We start from the raw sequence: 17,584 nt of genomic DNA on the forward strand, positions 1-17,584 counted from the left end.
TTGCAAGCGTTGTTGTAACTTATGTTGTAATAGCAGGCCTGTCATTAGCATTTTGCTGTGAGCCTTCATGAGCTCGTTCACATTGTATATGTATTCGATGTTAATAAACAGCCAGTGAGCAAAAGCAGAAAAGAGCCGGCCGTTTCTGTAATGAAATATGCTTGGAGACAGTTGAGTAATAAAACACGTTCTCTACGTGCTTGCGTTGTTTCACTTTAATTCTTATAGCCCTAATCCTACTATAATCCTAATGCAGGTCGTCTTTCGATTAAGGGGGTTTAGTACTGAATTACGACGTAGACGTTAACACGTTAACGGGAAATAAAGGGAAAAAAAAAGTTCCGTGATCGTACGGAACTGCGGGAAGCGAAGCGAAACAAAGTATCTACGTTCGATAGAGCTTTAGGACGTTAGGCTCAAAGAAGGAGGAGAAGAAAAAAGGATAAATTTTAGTCCTTGTAGGTACTAGATGCGTTGGAAGAAACCGTTAGTTTATGCGAAATATATGCGAAATAATTGTAGTACGGGGTGAATGGAGTAAAAACGGGAGTAATCATATATGGGGGAGTAGAAGCTGCAACTGCAGTCAATTTATTCTTTTTTTCTATTAGCAAGGTGAAGGAGGAGGGAAACTGCTCTTGGAAGATCACAGAGAAAAGACATAAGTATTATAATCCCTTAAATGTTTAATGATGTTTTGTAATGACATTTTTTTTTTGTAATGAATCGTTGTATCACTTGAAACAGAAGTACGCAACACAACTGTTTTTGGTCCGTTGGAGGGATACGTATATACTTGATGCTGGTCATTTTTAAGGTCGGATTTTCAGCAAAAAAAAAAAAAAAGGAAGAAAGAAAAAACCGAAAACAGAAACAATAGAAAAAGCCAGTGTATCCGTTGATTATGCGAAACTTATATAAACGGGTTTAAATTTGTGGCGAAAATCTTTTTGAAATACTATTACATTTTTATTGAACGCCTTTTAATTTTTTTGTGAAATGACGTTGTTGTTGTAACGTTGTTGGTAGTAGTTACACAGTTTCCGAGTATCGCAAGCACTCTCGTCCGATCACGTGATATTACTGTCACGTGATGTCACGTGGTCCTACAAAGCTATGGACGGACCTACGCAGTGGTCGGCCTTATAGATCTATCCCTTAAAAAAAACACTTCGAAGATTAACAAAAAGGTAGATACCGCGGAGTTTTATTGTGCGCTTTTCTTTCTTTTTCTTACGACATCGTATGCGACCTGAAGCTCCGTTCATCGAGTTAGTCGAGTGAATTAAGCGATTCAATTTACATGCCCCCTATTACGATGACCCGCAAACCCGATCCGAAGTAGCTAAATAAGGACATCGTTTCGATGGCGCTGTTAGTTTTTACTCCATCGTTCCACAACTTATTTTCGTTTCCAGCAGCCGCGAGAGCGGCTTTAATTAATATTAAAAACGCTTCGGCCGCACATTTCTGCATTACCGGTAATGGGCACGGTCTGGTCGATATTCGGATGCAAAGTAAACGGTCGTGCCACGTGCAGGCACTGATGCCACGTCCGAAGGTCAAAACGCAGTTCATTTTACTTCTCTCTTCGAAACTTTTAGTGCAGTGCGGTGTTTCTGAGCTATGCTATAACTGAATTATCTGCATGTTCAAGGTGGGAACAGGAGGAATTCCTGTATCGTAATACGAGAGAAACCGTACAATAGCACGAGCGACATTCTGCAGAACACTCGAGCGGAAGACAGCAAAAACGTCGTAGCTTTTTGTCTTCCTCTAACTGTGGAGAATATTCTGCGGCGCAGTCACAAGATGGCTTCCCTAGCAGACGACAGCACCGATGGTGTCGTCTGCTACGGAATCCGTCGTGTCGTCTGCTATGTGCTCAGTGCGCCACTCGGATACTCCGGCGCGCCGTGCGAATGCTCGACTGTTATTTGCTGTTCCTTCTACCAGAATATTTCATGGGCATGTCGCTCACGTGAACACACGGAAGCTCCATTAGCTTCACTTTATGCGGGCTGTAATTGAATTTCTTGCGCCAGTTAAGAAGAAGGCAATGGGAAAGAAATATTAGAGAGACGAGCCACCTCTGCCTGTTGTATTCCCTACCTGAGAATGGTATGACATGGGTGCTATGGAGCTATGGGGCTTATGGTTTCGGTGTCGGCGCACTGCTTGTCGTGGTGGTGGTGGTGGTGATAGGGCTTGCCGTTGTCGGCCTCACGTATGTGGGCAACGTCACGACTGACGCCCTAGGGGAATGTGCGTCCTGGGCCGACTTCTAAGGGAACTGTGCCGACATATGTCTGAAAGCGTCTGAGGAAAACCCAGGAAAAACCCCAGACAGCACAGCCGGCACCGGGATTCGAACCCGGGTACCTCCCAGTCTCGACGTGACATGGCTAACCACTGAGCCACGGGAGCTTGTCGTGACGTACAGTGGTGCGGCTAGTTGTTCCAGCCAATAGTCTTTTAACACGAGATTAGTGCGATTTCTGTGATATTTGGCGTATTATTTTAAGATGACAGCGCGGGACGTTGATGGGTTCGATGTATGGACCATATTGCTCTAGTTCTATTATTATTACTTTTCTGGTAATTTTAAACATATGTCATGTACCACACTTTTACTGGTCGTGTGAAGCTTAAGGCCAAGGCATACCGCGATGACGATGGATCGTTATCATAAGTCAGAATAATACTGTCCTGTGATGCGATGCGTGTTTAGATATGTAGGAATATCTAGATCGTCCCAGACAGAAGTTTCTTACTCTTCCCAGATAGTAGAGAATAACGGCATCGCAAACAGGGAATGCTTGAGCTGTACACTGTTATCTGGTACACGTATTCTGTGTTGTCCAAAATAGGTCGATGACACAGAACCCACGTACGAAGCCAGATTATTCCTTGCTTACTCCGTACCGCTCGTTTCGACTTAACTTTTACATTGCACAACGTCTATGCGCGTGGGGCAAACAAGTAAGGTCCTCGGAAATTAGTCCCTCAGCAGTGCACTGTCGGCTCACACGATGCTCTTACTGGGTTAATCAATACAGCGATAGAAAACCAATTAAAGAAAACAATGGCGTTTCAATGCACTGTAAGGCGAGCGAGCAGTGAACGAATGAAACGAAAAAAGACAAGCGCGCAGTAGAATAATCCCTCTCGGTCTTCACAGGGAAGGGAGGAAGGAGTCTCCTGGTCGAAGCCCTGGTTCACCACTCAAGCACGTTTCTCGAAGGTTGCTCTTGGAATTCGTAGGTTGTCTGGGTCCCCCCCCCCCCCCCCCCACACACACACATACACACTTTTTCTTCTTATTATTGAAGGCTTGCACTGCGACGGTGTTCTTGTTTTCACTTGAAGCAGCGCGCCGTCATTTGTTTCTTTGACACTCTGTGTCATTTATTTTTGGAAAGTGAGTATACGTTTGAACGGGTAGTGCTAGTCGAAGGCGTTTACAACCTTCAAATCCATTCCCCGTTTCACAGTTTATTAGCGCAGTCTGCGTGCGTCAAATATATTGTTAGTCAGTGTATTGATTTTGCTTACTTCTACGGTGACAGGAACGCGCCATTTCCCATCTGCTTTACTTGTCATGCAAAAATCAAGCAAAAGTCAGATAAGCGAAAATCATATTACCCTTAGCTACCTATTCTATTATACTATAAAGAACTACAAACGTAAAATTAGTTCAGTTATATAAAGTTTTCATGTGCCTTTGAAGTACATAGAAAATGTACGAGTAGATGACCAGCTCAAGAAGATACAAAGTAAAAACAGGGTTCAGAAAGACAGAGCAAATAATGATGTATTTCTTGAGGGCAGCTGTAGCTGTCTTTTTGCGAAAAACAATGACCTTGTGTGAGGTAAACCTTTAAAGGTAAGAAGATACGTACTAATACAAATGGCATATCGATGAACAAGAAGATTCTGTTTCTGCAATTTACGCATTCCGAAACCTGCGTCAGCAATGGGGGTTATATTGCGTGTTATTCTCCGAAAGTTATTCTCTGCGAAAACCCATAATTTCGCAGATGCTGTTCATCTACCGTTCAGATAACTCTCCACTGTTCTCAGTCCATGACTTATACTATCTGTGAGAATGGGTCGATTTTTTTCGAAACAAGCCGAAAACAAAGTTGCACGCGTCTCTTCGTACTTCGCCCGTCGCAGATCCTTAATTGCTTCTTCTGTGTCTCTCCTTACTACAGAATTCACGGCAACGAGCTCCGTATCCTGCCCATTTCTCTTCCTGCTCGAACCCGTACATGCCTGAGGCGAGGCTTTCCTTTTTGTTGTTGCTTCTTTTGTTTCACCCACCGTACGCTAGGGGGAGAAAGGGGTGAAGCGACAGATACACAAAAATGCAGGAGACACAAAAGAACCGTTCTTCGCGGGGGCGAACTATTAGGACAGCATTTCCGCCTGGGTTCCCAACTGTGCCCGTTCAGGATTCTTCTTGGCGCTGCGCTATGCTGAACATGCAAATGATTTTGCAATCGCCCTTCGATCACAGGCTCCGTGTTTTGTTTTCTGAAGCCGGTGCACGGTTGTAGCCCCGCGTGTTTTGTTACGCTTTCTGCAGCGTAGACGTGTTTTTCGGTGACACTTGTTGTGATTGGGCTTTCGTGCCATTCTTGTTGTATGGTTTCTGCATGCGTGGTTTGAATGCGGGGCAAATAAATTCTTCGTGTTCGAGGATTGGGAAACGGATTGGATTGGTTGGGTAACGTCAATTTCTTTTTTTCGCGTCTGTTTGCGGTAAGGTGTTGGTAGGTGGTGTGCCACTGCTGACTAAACCTGCCTGCTGGTAAGGTGTAAACCACGAAGAAGCGGTATGGTGTCGTTTGCGTGTCTGAAGGAGAGGGAGATATGTATGGTGTGAAAGTGGGTATGAAAAATAAAAAGCATAAATGGCATAGGACTTGCCAGTCCATCACATAAGAAGAAAATCACGGATAAAAAAACACTCAAACAACCGATTTCTCTCGGTCACTGAACCCCCGTAACATCGCACAGAAAATTAATACGGAATTTCTTCCTGTTTTCGATTCGTTGAATTTGTGCTTGTTGTGTGGGTGACAAAGGAAGATTGTCCACGTTTCGTGGGATCATTGAGGAGTCACCCTTTCTTGCGTTCTGTGTCTTTCCAGTTTCCATGTCCAGCTTCCGTATGCGATGGACGTTTGACTACTAGGGCTGCTCTGCAGGGTTCTGTCAGTGCTCCTTCCCCTCGTAAGTACCATGCCTGTCGGTTCTTTCGTTCTCTAAGCCATCACATTCTCTTAAGACCGCGAGCCAGTATAAGTCAATATGAGCCTACGAGCCAAGCAACAAAATTACAAAGGTTGATATCACTATAGACCTGCGAATCTCGGGATACTATGTTTGATTCGAAAATGGTTCTTACAGAATGACTTACTGGGGTAAACCAGTGTTTTGCTGAGAACCGTTCTGTATGGCTTTTATAGCGATAGCTGTATCCGGGAAGTTTGGCGGCGTTGACGGCGATTGGTGGCGAGCGTAGCAGAAACGAAATGACGTCACCGCCTCGCGGCGTCACAACATCACGTGGTACAGCCAGTGCCACCAATGACATCACACACTCGTGACAACACACCACCTGCAGTTCCGCCACCGTCCTTCGCGGTATGAATCGCAGTGCAGGGAGAGGGAAACAAACCTGTAATTGTGTGAACGGTGCCATCCTCGTGACCTGTGAGCGAACGGTATGATCCTCGCCGCCGTCGTCGCCACCGAAACCTCACAAGCGATCATCACAAAGTTTCTGTTACAGCCGTTCCACAGTGTGTCGCGAGAACGTACCCATCGCAATCAATGGACACTTTAACGTCGAGATGAGAATGAGAACGTTAAGAACGAGTGGTTTCGCAGATTTCTTGCTTCCCAATTGAGCCTGTGTGTCTTATCGGACGTGAACGCACCCACAGCTCACAAAAGTTATGTGCATTGACCTCGTCCTCGGCAAGAACATTCTCACGAAGTTGCAGTGCCTCGCCTTCCCGACACACTTTACTGATCATAAAGGCTTGTCGTTGCTCTTTGAATAAAGCAAGCGTGAAATGCTTATGTATGTGTGTGGTGGTCACAACCGTAAAAACATTGCGCCTCATTGCGCGAAGATGATAGAGCTATCGCTTTCACTTTTTCGCATATTAGGGGCGAAAAGGCGTTTTCTTTTTTTTTTTTTAATCCGAAAAGCAGTCGGTTCTTCATTACTGCCTTACTGCTCGCTCTTTCATGTTTCTTTAAGTACATATGATTTCACATACCTCCGGCATTAACATCGTGAATTAAACAGAAACGCGCCTCAACAACCGTTTTATTACACGTTACATTTTTAGCGAATTCACCATCGTTTTCGATTCCAAAATTTGAACTACACGACAAATATAATGTTCCTCAGCGAAGCACGATGCAACTCTTATATTTCTTCCTGAGAGAACTCGCAAGGTCTGAAAAGTTTCCTGACCCAAAGTCGTCTTGTATAATGGATGCGCCCATAAATTGTGACTTTAATCAGCCCATAATGAAATTCATAGGGTAGCCAGAGCCTATTTCTCATTTGTCGTGCACGTGGGCCCAATATTTTGGACGCTATATATCTTCCGGTACCAGAGCGGACACAGATTAACTTTTTGCGGTACGCGATGTTTCCTTCGCAGCGAAACTCCTCCTAAGCGGGGTCAATGTGCATCGGGATCACTTCCCGTTTGGAAAGGAAGTGAGTTATTGGATTTTCACTTTCAACCAGCGTAAACAGCAGCCTCAAGGACTGAGGTTGACTAAGGCTTGCGGTCCTCGTGATATATATTGGTGTCTGCTAGACTCTTTGAGTTTTTGACCCTGTGTATCAGAAATTACTTACAGATAAAAAATAATAACTTCACAAAAAGAAAAGACTTCAAGTTTAAAAGTTTGAGAAGTGGTTTATTTGGGGTCATGTATAGGTCGTGCGGTTTGAGTGTATGACGAAAACTGGTCTTTGTCGTCGTATGCGTGACGTGTCAATGACGTCGTGTGTTTCCGTAATGGACGAACGCGAGGATTACTTCGAAACGAGTTTTGTTCGAAACGTCGGCGGTTCCCGAATTCGTTCTCTTCTTTTTCTATAATTTGGAGTAGTTTGGGGTGTTCCGAGTTCCAAGCAATATTACTATTTAATCTCCATATACAAAGTGAAACATGTTACTTTTGATGTTAGTGTTTGATTTGAATCGTAAAATATGACGACGAAGAAAAAAAGAACGAGGTGGTAGAATAATCAGTTACACCTGAGAATATCGCCTGTATTATCCGACCATTCATCAGCTTGTCATTCGCCGTTTGTGTCACTTTTAGGTGAACATTTCAGAGCTTGCATATAAAATGCTTTATTTAACCACATTTCCCACATTCCCCATATCACCCACATCAGCACCACATCACAACCAGCAATGTGGTAACGTATCGACCCCTGGTGATTGTAACTCAGCACTAATTATCGCATATCCACATGTAACTGTACATGTAAACTCACGAAAAAAAAAAAACACTGAAATATTCTGGATTTTTATTTATCAAATTTTTTCAGAAAAAAAGAAGAAGAGAGAATGCGGTGCCATCAAGACATCTTTATTCTTTGGTGAAGGGCAACATTTTCTCGGTTTTGACGAGGTACGGAACGACCGAGCCGAAATCGAAACTACAGCGAACACTCAAAACAAGCAAGGAACGCTCACTTCGATTGATTGATAGATTGATTTGTAAAAAAAATGGAGATGTTAGTCCCGAGCCACTCGGGATTGGCTACTCCAGGGCGCGTTATTGAGAAAAGAGAAGGAAAGGGGGATATCACTCCTTGTTTTGTGTATGTGTTGTCCGCTTCCTTCATTCAAAGTTCTTTGTTCCGCCAGTTTCGTTCGCGTTTCTCTCCTGTATGCACTCTTCGGTTGTTCAAAATTCCAGAAGTTTTTGCATGTCTAAATGTACCCCGTAAATACCTAAAAAAAGAAGAAAAAAAGGAAAAGAAAGTACTCGACGCACTGTGCAGAACAGGGCTTACGGGGGGACACGGCTTTCTAAAATCAGCACTCCGTGATTAATCTCATCTCAGATCTCCAAGTGTTGCGAGACTATTTCTTTCGAACAATAAACACGTGCAATGCATGGTATACTTTCAAATGAAACATTCGCACAACACTTTCAAGCGCAACGGAGGTCATATGGGACGGCGAAGCACTGATAGACGATTTTAAAGCTAACCTTGTCCCCAGCAGTACAAGCTCACGCTTACTCTTAACCAGCCTCCATTTTTCTTCTGACCCAGAAAAAAAAAAAAATCATGCAGGAATTGGGGGAGTATCAGCTCGGGACCCCTGAGACAAAAGGTAATTGTGACAAAGCGGGCTGCATAACTAGAATAGTATAAATTTCCTGAAATGATTTATTCACTCTTGCGGAGACGGATCCAGATTTGCATTATGCATGCATGAAGCCACACGGACGACATGACTCCGCTCTCCGTTCGCTCGTGTCACGGGGGGTTCCGTTTATTATTCATAGCTGCTTCTATAGTGTTCATAAAGTGACTGACTAGGATTAACTTTTCTTTTCTTTTTTTCTTTATCGGATTACGTTTTGGCCTGGAGTTAAATATTGAGGGTCGCGAAATGACTTTTCTAAATATGAGAGGATTTCCGTATAAAGTTTAGACTGCGCATTGGAGTACACAGTGTGTTTAAATAGTCGTTTTCTAAAAATCTCGTGTCGTTTGCATTCGGTTCGTAATGGGTTTATGTCGAGCTCGCCAGATTTTTCTGATCAGTGTTGTAGGAAAGGAAAACGGCATTCTTCGTGAAGTGAATGCCATGTGAAAAAATATGTGAAAATTATTGATTGATTGATTGAGATGTAAAAAAAACTTTGCGACATGGGCATTCGCGCTATGAGAGTATGGTAGGGAACCGCCTACCTTGTATTCGTACCATCCCACATCATCATCATCATCATCATCATCATCATCCATTCATCTATGTAGTTGTTGTTGTTTTATTCGTATCCATTTTCTTTCAGCGCCTGCCGAAAAGAGTTCGCACGTCACTGCTATCATTTATTCATTTTTGTTTCGCCGAGTACCGGCAAATACCGGTAACTGCGTTATCGGTATTTGCTCGTCCTTGCCATTCGGGAAAGTATCACTCGAACCCCTGCCCTGCCGCCCTAGCAGCACAATGTACTGAAAGTCGAGTGCAGTAGGGGTGGACGGGTAGGTGGAAGACCTTGAACAGACTCTTGAAACTAAGGAACATTGATAAGGCACATACCGCCCAAGCAGCACAATGTACTGAAAGTCGAGTGCAATAGGGGTGGACGGTATGTCTGTTATCGATGTTCCTTAGTTTCAAGAGTCTGTTCAAGGTCTTCCACCTACCTGTCCATCCCTATTGCACTCGACTTTCAGTACATTTTGCTGCTTGGGCGACCACCCCTATTGCACTCGACTTCCAGTACATTGTGCTGCCTGGGCGCGGATACAGGTTGGGTCGTTGTGTCACAGATAACACTGGCGAAAGCTTTAAAGCAGAAATGATCAAATGTTGTGTTCATTATGTTGACCGACAACGCCACGTTCAACGAAAAATACACCCATTCTTCCGCCGTGCACGTTGGCTTATCCGCGATATTCTCCTATTGACGCAGCGTGCGTCGCAGAGAGGCAGGTCGCGTGCGTGAGAGAGATACCGTGTATTCCCGGTGTTTGCTATTTGTCTCCAGTTTCCCGTAGTGTCAACAGCTGAGACTAAAAACACGTTGGCGAGCATACGTAATGGAAGGAGCAAGCAGGGCTACCCGTCTCACTGTTTGTGCGCTGCTTGGAAACGGGTGTTCCTCGTTTCATATGTATGAGCGCTGTCTATTGTTTCTTTTGCTTCTTCAGCGGCAGATGACATCGCTGATAGAAGGGGGGTGAGGCGATAGTGTGTTTTGTCACAGAAAATGTGATGGGAGCTACGGCGCATGTGAGCGAGACCGAAGGTGCGGTAGAAACGGGACGATTTTTACATTCTACTGCCCTCTGCCTCTTCGGGAGTACATGATGGTTAGCGGCTTTAAAAATAAATAAATAAATAGGTTAACTAACTAAATAGAAAAATAAAATGAACACAAATAAATCAATCAGGAATAAACAAAATAAATAAACGAATAAATAAGTAAATAAACTCTTTCCTTTGGATGTCAGCCCAATTTGTAGATTTGGGGACGCGTTAGTGTCGAACTTAACGATAACTCGTAACTGCTGATAAAAGGACGTGTACCTGAGAGAAAATGTTGGAAAAAGAACTCGCGCATCAACACTGGTGAGTGTGTCATGTTTCCCAAGGTAACATTCCGCATACGAAACTTAGGAACCTTCGTCAACGACGGATGGCGAAAACGGTCTCGAGATTACAGAGGTGCCAGCCTCGATTCTCTAAAGTGCTAGAGATTAAATGTTGCTCATATTGGAAATGGCGTTTTTGAGCACTGTGGGTGTTACTGTCGGGTTGATATGAACTATAAGAACTGCAAGATCTCGAAAGTAGCTGTTATGCTCGAAAATTTGCAATAGGAGCTAAATTGACCCGATGAGAAAGTAGATGATGCAAGTAAACATACAAGACCCGCACACTGACGAAGCTTACCATGTAGAGAGGTACACTCCAATGGTAGAACGAAACAAAACAAAAATTCCACTTTATTCCCCTGACCATGAAATTTACTCCCCAGCACTGCAAATAGTCCCCAAAATTCCCCATAAGTCTTCCGTGCATGTAGTCCTGAAAGGGCATGAATGCTTCGGGACAAAGCCATTTTATAGGGAAAAGTATTAATCGTTGTGGCAATACATACATTCCCGAGAAGGATTAAAATATTGCTCCCTGCGTGTTTGGAGTGCGGGTGAGAGACGTAGTGAGAGATTCATAAATAAACGGAGATTTTTCGTTCCCTAATTTTTGCAATTAATTTCATTTCGATTCAGTTCATATCAGTTCACTCGTTTCGCAGCGAACAAGAACAAATGAAAAGCTCGCAAGATATGATTGTGTCTGGTATCGTCAGCACATGTTAGAGTTTCTTTAGAATCGCTGCGTATGAATGATTTCATCGAGAGGCGGGAGCAATATGCATAACCTAGCGAGCAATCATATGTTGCGGGGTAGGAGTTAGTGTTCAGAGACTTCAGCTCGGGCTCCGTCCTACTTGTTGGTGACCTGGTCAGGTCAGTAAAAACCAGATTAGGGATTTTCGCTGCCTATACCAGGCACAATTTGTAACTGCTGGTTTTATATATAAAAAAAAAGAAAAAGCGCGAACCTTCAACTCAAGTAATGAGTAATATCATTAAGCGTTACTTGAGCGAAATATAATGACATTGCACTACTCATTACTGGTTCACAAAATGTAATTCACTAGCTTTACCCATTAACGAAATGTAGTGCATTACTCCGTAGTGCACTACATTGCATTACTCCATCTCTGGTCTTGACGTGTCGAAAACTGCATTCGCAAAATCGCGATAGCGGCACAACAAGGCGGCAACAATTGTGAGGCAAGATCGAGAGAGAGAAAAAAAGAAAGAAAGAAAACAACCACTGAATTTTCCTCCAAAGTCTAGTTATCAAACTTGAGCTCGCGTTTTGACGTACCATTATTCTCGCGGAAAAACTCTTCTCAGATCTTCACCATTGGAGTTCTTTGTGTAAATAAGGGCGCCTTCGCTTTTCGGCTCCTTCCTGCGGTTCTGTATTCAAGCGTCTCATATCGCACTGTTTGCCTGCCGGGTACAATGTGAGAGACGAGTGCGCGGATCGATTCTCGGAAAGACGGTCGCATTTCTCGGGGCCTTTCCTCAATGGGCGTTACGGGCGTCTGCAGGAGCACAGCCTGATTGTAGGGGGTCCGGCCTTTGTCTCGTTTCTTGTGAATTTTTCTTGCTTCAAGGGCACGAAGGTCGGATAAAATCAAGACTGTATTGGCTTGCCTGGTAAAGGAGAAACAAGATAACAGAAGTAACACCGGCTGCGTGGGACGTAGCGAGGCGAAATTTGGTTAACTGCAGCGTAGATGTAGGAAAAGATGGAAGGAGTGGATTCTGACAGGACATACGTAAGGACAGCGCTCTTAAGAAACAGCAACAACAAATGAATCGTGACTATGACCTGGGGTGATTCACCACTGCAGAGCAGTACACTACCCCATTACACACGAAACATTAGATGTGAAATGTGAGAATGAAGTTAAAGTTATGTGCATGTGCAACAATTGAGCTGCCCTCCACTGGCTGCGCTGCGCTACGCCACAAAGAGGAAGGTGAAAAAAAAAAAACATGAAAGAAGCACCGATTGTCATTGACATGCAGAGGAGGACTCTACAGCGCCTGGAGCAAATCGGTAGACAAGAGGAACTCCAAGAACATCAGAAGACATAGACGGTGTTGCACATGGCTCTGACATGGGCCAAGAATTGCAGCCAGGTTGAACGTCTGTCGGCTAGGAGTACTCAGCCGAGCACAGAGTTGCCGCCTCTCCGTTTCGTAGAGTCCACATTCTGTTAGGACGTGCTCAATGTTCGCTACGACGCCACATTTGGAGCATAGGCTGCTGTCACAGTATCCGATCCGGTACTTGAATTGAGGGTGCATCATTGCACTTCCAGAAAGCAGGGTGATAAGATATTTTTAACGTAAAATAATCAACTGAAAGAGAAACGGATAAAACGAAAATCACTTTCGGAGTGGTGCTACGAATAGGTTTACCCAGGCTTGTAGTGAAAGTATTTTACTACTTGCTGCACGAGATGCAGGTGGTCTGGTCTTCGTAATTTCTAATTATGTATCAACCTACACTGTTCAATTCAATGCAGCGATAATTATTGTTACGTTTTCCTTGTATAATCCTGCGTAGCCACCTTGTAAAGTTACGTTATGATTGTTCATGCTGCTCTTTTTCTCACTGAGAAGTATTTTATTTGAAATGAACACCCATGCCCCCTCTGAAATGCTCACGTGTCCTAAAAGAAAATACATAATTGAATACAATGCGAATACTCGAACATACCGAACAAGGCATTACGAGTAGATTTCAGTATTGCAACCCGGACATGATTCTGGTAAATGAGGCACCTTAGGAAGAAGCTGCTGTTTTGGACCTTGATGTACGAATATGAGACACCAGCATTCAGGCGCCAGGGGCTAGTGCTTCGAGCTGCTATGGTGCTTAGCTTAATGCACGCGCAATCCCTCGGGAGTGCGAAAATACTTTGATGCGGCGCTTCTTTGGCCTTCTTCCTGGTCCCGTTTTTGTGTGTTTTCCGTCATTTTTTTGTTAAATTTTCGTTTGACCTCTCGGCGTATGATAGACACTCTAACTTTCACCGCGAAAAAGAATCGTGTCTGATTCAGTGTCTTCTTTATGGTACTAAACATTGGTTTCGTTTCTCTCATCGGGTCAGTAGTGCCATGTTAACGATTCATTATCTTAAAGCACGCCCAGAAAGTAGGAAGTTTTCTTAGCACCAGTCGATAAGCATTCGTCTATCCTCTGCCCCTTTGTGGCGTTCAGCTAGTACTTGTGGTCTGTGTGACCATTGCGCTAACCACACACTGGTCGTACTTTCCGATGACTTGCCCAGCAGGGCCTATTTGGACTCTCTCCGCGCTAAAGACAGAAGAAAGATGGTGCAGGCAAGCTGGTATGAATTCATGGTAAAGGGCACAGAGAGACACGGTCAAAGAAAGACAGAAGAGAGAAGAAAGACATCTGTTCTCTCGAGAAATTTCTTTTCTGTTTTTGTTTGACTGTGGGAAACAAGGACAGACAACAAATTTCTGAGAAATTTGTTGCCTCGAGACATTTGATGTCTGTTTTTGTTTGACCGTGTCTCTCGATCTCTTCTGATCTTCTGTTATATTCTTGTCACACACTGAGATAGATTCGACGAGGCCGCAATAGTGTGTGAACATGACAGAAAGTAGCACAGAAAGAAACAACCCCAACACTAGGAAATGGTGACCTAACTGTGGTGCTTCTCACTTTGTGTTATTGCCTCGGTTGGGTACAATATATACATTGCATATTACCCAGGAGAAACACCTGGTAGCTCGCAGGACTTACGTATCATGCATTCCGGTCTCCTGTAAAGGGCACTCTGTCTCGTAATAACCCATGCGAAGGAGAAGCCAGCTTTACATTATTCCGCAGAACAGCTGCGGATCACGAAAGCGGCTACGAGTTGCCGGTTTCGAGCAGAGGTTATAATGCATTACGCACATCCTAGTTAGGAATGACTAGAGAATGAAGTGTACAGCCCTTTCTTATGGCTGTCACGTGACATTCTTCATTTGAAAGTAGGTTCTTCGGGTATCCGAGGAAGTGCAGCCTCCTGCACGAAAGTTGTACAGTAATTAATTCACGAACGTATTTAGTGTGTTCTATGTTCTTCATCTGTGTATGCTAGAAAATCATCTATGGGTGACATATTCCTTTGCTTTCAAATCACCAAATAAGGAAGACATTCAGCACGACAACAAACAGTAGATGCAAGAAAGAATGACATATGAAGGGAAGTGACGTATATAAGTTCATTTTATGTAACGTATCTTGGTCTTGAGAACATCTTTCTTTTGAGTGCTATCACGTTTTAACTCGGGAAGAATCCCTGCGACGACTCTCTTCTCACATGGTCTCATTCCGCAGAAATGAAGCTGGCTTTGTGCCAGAAATTTCCTGATGAGTATGAAGTGCTAAGGAGGGCGAAAAAAAGCATCAGGAGAAAGTCATATATATATATATATATATATATATATATATATACGAAGAACGGCAGCACACACACTCTCACAGACGCGATGTCTAACGATAACGGTGCCATATAAAGTGTTGCCAACATTGGATCCAGGCTCAGCCAAGATCGCTTTCAGGGCGAAACATACGTCGCCTTTCGGCACGGGGGATCGCGGAGAAATGGCAGACATCACTTTCGTGCGACGAAGCTTGAAATTGTCAAAAAGCTTCTCGTGGACATTGGCATCGCTGGGCGGCACGCGAATGCCTTTGAGGTACGCACCAGAGCGTTTTGTAAAAGAGAAAGGGTTGAGATAGAGGACGATATTTACGGCTTCCGTCGAGGCTGGTACGGCTTGGAACAAAAGTTGTTTTTAGGAAACACAGCACTGGCGTATTTCTTCCATGGAGCGACCCCCTTCTAGCTATTCGTGTATTCACACGAGCGACATCCTCACGGAATATTCTAGTGAAACAAAAAAAGCGAAAACACTGCTCACAGAGCCGAAGCTCCGTCCCGTGTTATGTTGAGCATTCAGACAAAGCGGGATATCGGGAGTGGCGTGCTGCGCATTTAGCAGACGACACTTAGCAGACGACACTTAGCAGACGACACTTAGCAGACGACACTTAGCAGACGACACTTAGCAGACGACACTTAGCAGACGACACTTAGCAGACGACACTTAGCAGACGACACTTAGCAGACGACACTTAGCAGACGACACTTAGCAGACGACACTTAGCAGACGACACTTAGCAGACGACACTTAGCAGACGACTCTTTGCAGACGACTCTTTGCAGACGACTCTTTGCAGACGACACTTTGCAGACGACACCGTCAGCGTGTTTCCCTGTCGTCTGCTGCGGAATATCTTGTGGCTGTGTAGCAGGATATTCCCCACGGTTAACAGTGTGCCTGAAGACACGACGTTGAGTGCTCGCGCTCACGCGACAGCGGAAAGCTATGAGACTTTTCGCATCTTCCGCTTCTGGGGGAATGTTGCTCGTGTGAATACACAGTATCAGGAAGGGGTCTAGTAACAAACGTGTGACTGGCTATTTTATTAACCTCTCAGTATGCGTGCCCGCTGCAATTTGGTGCTAAGGTGTCGCTCCAATGGGGAAATGCGACACCCCGGTGTTCCGTAAACTTTTGTCCCAAGCTGCACACTTCAGTGTTATGCGTGGTAAAGCAGGTAAAGCTGGAAGATTGTACTGTGGCGTTGTTCAGCTAGCGGCGAAACATCCCACTACGCCATCATTACTTTTATTTGTTGTTGTTGTTCAGCTGGTACAGAAAGAAGAAAAAAAAAAAGGACATGCCGCTATCGCGTTAACGACTACGCATAAAACGACTTGTTGCAAGTTAAATATTCGTAGTTTATGCTGCCCATTGGCTATATGCGAAGCACATTAATTATCTGCCTGGCGATGTAAAACCATGGAATGCCAATTATAAAACATATTCCGCGCTATGAATGAAATGATGAAATGAACGAAAGCGGATTTTCCTTCGTAAAATAGGCGATCATCTAGCCTCGAAACAATAATAGAACGTCTTTATTGTACTAGCGCCGTTTCGTCTCTCTAGAACGCGTTTCACTTCGTGATCTACGTAGTAATAAACGCCTCTCGTCCTTTGATTCATTCCAGGAACAACTTTACATCAAAGGAAAAAGAACGCAAGTGCGCAAAAAAAAAAAAAAAAAAGAAACGCACCAAAACAGTCCTGCGAGTGCTGATATAAAACACGCACGTGGTGTGCAGAGGATCATGAAAGCGGTATTAGCCGGCACACACACTATAGGAAAGCAGGGTTCGTGTAATCGCTATAGTGGCTATTAGACTGCTCAAGTAATGCCTCATAATAAATTGAAGATTTCGGCGCGTGCTGTAATTGTGGAAAAGATATTTTTCCTTTTATTGTCTCTACGGCTGTAAGCGTGACAAAGAGATATTGCATCTAGGGCATTATGCATGAATCTAGCGACTGTCGCCAACTTTGGACGCGCGTTCTTAGCTAAGGAAGATGAATAGGTCAAGGTTATGCGGGAAGCAACGGCTAGCGTTTGGAGCTCCTGCTGGCTCATGAAGAATGACCAAGTCAAGATTAGACATAGGGGTACGGTTTGCGGTTTTCTGCGTGGTATTGTTTAATGAGAGGAGAAAGCGGGAAAAATGGCATGGAGGCTAGGAACAAGGGGTTATAATGCTGCTGACGTAAGTGGTAATGCTGCTCAGCAAAAACGTAACTTGAACTCGCAAGCAACATGACAAGTTTTGAGTTGAGTTAGTACAGGGAAGAAAAACGATGCCGTAAGGTCATATATCTACTGTGCGCATAGTTTTACTATGAGATACTTTACTATGGAGACAACACAGCAACGAAAGTGACGTCAGTGAAGCTCTCAGAGGTTAGGATAGGCAAGGATTATTGCGAGAGATAGGTATGACTAAATCAGTGACTGGGAAAAACAAAAAAATCGTTTGCGTGGAGCCGCAAGCACCTGTCAATGCTTATATGATTGGAGAGGAATTTCACAACGTCGGCTGCGGATTTGCTCGTTATTTATTTATTTATTCATTTATATATTTACGTGAGTAACTCAAGGGCCTAAAGTGCATTACATGAGGGGGAACTATGTCACTGAACAAGAACAACAACAACAACTTAATTGTGAGATGATGGATGGGGAATTTCATCGCCAGGGGGCGATACTCTACCCCATTGCTGGTGGTGATGCGGGGA

The 17,584-nt window shown here is 44.1% G+C and overlaps 1 protein-coding gene across 6 annotated transcripts in view; it reads left to right on the top strand.

Annotated features, from left to right (window-relative positions):
• The window catches only part of LOC135367121 (neprilysin-1-like), a 288,929-nt gene that overhangs the window by 76,918 nt on the left and 194,427 nt on the right, over window positions 1-17,584 (top strand). For 5 of the 6 annotated variants that reach the window (XR_010414366.1, XR_010414367.1, XR_010414364.1 and 2 more), the window contains exon 2: window positions 5,160-5,241. The gene's annotated coding sequence lies outside the window, so the exon portion shown is untranslated. Of the gene's footprint in view, window positions 1-5,159; window positions 5,242-5,477; window positions 6,068-17,584 lie in introns of those variants that run through there. The other variant, XR_010414365.1, reaches the window with a different exon arrangement.

This window comes from Ornithodoros turicata, chromosome 8 (assembly GCF_037126465.1).
Source record: "Ornithodoros turicata isolate Travis chromosome 8, ASM3712646v1, whole genome shotgun sequence".
NCBI classification, from domain to species: domain Eukaryota; kingdom Metazoa; phylum Arthropoda; class Arachnida; order Ixodida; family Argasidae; genus Ornithodoros; species Ornithodoros turicata.